Source organism: Pteropus vampyrus, unplaced genomic scaffold (genome assembly GCF_000151845.1).
Source record: "Pteropus vampyrus isolate Shadow unplaced genomic scaffold, Pvam_2.0 Scaffold68, whole genome shotgun sequence".
NCBI lineage: Eukaryota > Metazoa > Chordata > Mammalia > Chiroptera > Pteropodidae > Pteropus > Pteropus vampyrus.
In genome coordinates, this window is record NW_011888849.1 from 3570984 (window position 1) to 3573679 (window position 2696).

Consider the following 2696-nt stretch of genomic DNA (forward strand, 5'->3'; position numbering starts at 1 on the left):
GATGGCATAATTGACGTTAGCAATCACTGGAATTCAACAGTAAGGCCCCCAGAGAGAGTGAAGCGGATTTGTTCTCTTGCCTCCCAGTCCAGTGAGGCTTCCCCCTGAGTCATGCCACCTGAGGGGAGGTATTATTTGAAGAATGAAGCTGTTCCACACCCTTCCTCTTTACTTGTCTGGATCGAAAGCCTCTTACTGATGTCTCCTGCTGCTCTGTCAGTGGAGGGTCCTTTCTCCTGCAGCAGGAGTTCTGCTGCTGCAGAACAAAACCAGCTGGAGACCAAGAAATGGGATTTTAAACTCTCTTTAGGTACCTGGCATTGACAGGTAGAGGTGCCTACATGAACTACTGGTTATGTTTCCATAGAAACATGAAGCAGTTTGGACATACAATGTTAACATTAAGCAGCATTTTTCCACGGACAAGCTCTCTCTCTCTTTTAAAGGGTTGTTCCAAATTCCACTCAAACCAATATTTATTGAACACCTACTATGGGCCAAGCACTGTGCTACTGCAAATATAAAGGTGAATGAAATAGACCAAGTCCTTTATCCTCATGAAGTTCCAGTCTAGTGGACTAGAGTGTGTTCTGAAGAGAAAAACCCAAGATACACTAGGAACATAAGCCAAGCCTACTTAACCATTTCTCAGGATGCAAAACTTAAAGAATGACTAGGAATGATAGAGAGAGAAGTTTATAAATAAATGCATATATATGTTGAAGATATATATTTAAATTTTTTTCACTGCTGTGGGTGAGTGGTCAAATACGTTTCAACATCACTTACCCTAGAGCAAATTGTCACAACTTCACTTCACATTTAGCATCCCCCAAAGTGCTTATTAAAAGGACAGATTCCCAGTTCTTAACCATAATAATTATGTTTGGTAAATTTGTGCTGTGGTCCAGAAAACTGTTTAATAAGTGTTCCATGTGATTTTGATAGTCCCACTCTACAGACCAGATCCCTAGAAAGCTAATTTATTTCCTCTTCCCTTAGCTCCGAAAGAGGACTTTGTCAGAGGCTAGCCCACGTTTCAATTTAGAGTGAGGAGTGAATTTTCTTTGTTCTTGTGTTTTTGTAGCGTTTGATTAGTTTGCTTATTGGTTATCTAAAATGACCCCTGTGACCTCTCCAAATTCTGGGTTTCCCCAATAATTGAAAACTTATACTTTGTGACTCTGAGAACCAATTCCCTACCTGGACTTCCCTGACCCTGACCCCAGCCTATAGCTCCAGAGTTCATTGAGGCTGTCTCTCAATGATTTGTCTTAATCTATTCCAGTAGGGTAACTAACTGGTCTAGGACTAAGCTGGTCTAGGACAGAGGTTTACAGGAACTTGGACTTTTATTGCTATATCCAGGAAAAGTCCAGGTATACCAGGAAGAGTTAGTGGGTCATAAGAGCAAGAAGCATGGCTTTCAATCAATAGCTGTACATTAGAAGTCTTAGAATGGCAGGTCAGGGCCCAAAAAATGAGTTAATGATTCTTAATAGGGCTGATTTCTTTAGTCTAACCATTTCTAAGCCTTCTTTGTGTTCATCCATCAAATTTCCACCTAGATCCACAGAAACAGGAAGAAGAACAAGGCCATTAACTAGAATTTTAAACTCTCTTGTCTATTTTAACTGGCGCCTACCTATAGAGACTTGGAAATGCCAAGTATTACATGACCCTCGCGCCGTTTAGACGGGGAGAAGAATTGATAAACCAGCATCCGTGTTTATAAGTGTTGTCTCTCTCTGGCTCCAGACAATTAAGAGTAATATGTCTTCAGTCTTGTGGCTTGAAGGATTGTAGTGGATGCAAAATATAAGCCTCCTGCAGAGAACTGCTTTATTCTTTGCAAACTGCGTTAAAGCAAGAATTAGAAAGAGGATTATGTGTGCAATCCCTTTTTTTCCAATTGAGTCCAGTCCCTGGGCCCCTAGGCTTGCTGGATCACCTAGTGGAAAAGTGTTACTTTCTCTTCCAGGAAGAAGAAATTAGTCAATATTCGTTCGCCGGGAACCATCTATGTATCAGGACCTGCCATAGCTATTTTTAAAGCCCTATTTCTCTTCATCCTCAAATCAGTCCTAGGAAGAAGGTATTTACAAGTCCCTTTGACAAATGAGGAACTCAAGTCACAGAGAATTTAGGTCGTATGATTCAGGTTACACAGCTAAAAGGTATGGAGCAGAGCTTCGACCAGCAGAACTGAACTGCTCAGTCTGGTCAAAGCTCCTCCTTCACCTGGCATGCTCTGTTTCTCCCCACAAGGTCCCTGCTCCCTTCCTATGCTCAGTTCAATTAACATGAAAAAAAAAAAAAAAAGCTTCTTAAAACCCTGATTTCAGCAGTGGAAGCTCCCAGGATCTCTCATTTCCTCTGAGCTGCAGCTGGATTCTTAGGACAGCTGGAGAGCACACAGGCATTTTCTCAACTTTGTCTCCCAAGAATTGGTCCATTTTGCCCCTTGTTTTTTCTTGCTTTTGGCGGGGCTCCACACTGCCATTCTCATAGGATGATCTTCTTCTTGCCCAATGCCAGTCTCCTCCTAGCCATCCCAGCTGCTCCTCCAGATGTTTCCACTGCTGGATGTTTCCAGAGGGTTTTAAAATGGTTTCTCTATAACTGAGGTTATTCACTTAGAGCATCCCACCCATTATGCCCCTGCTTTTTATAAGGCTTAAGAAAAAAAAAAAAAA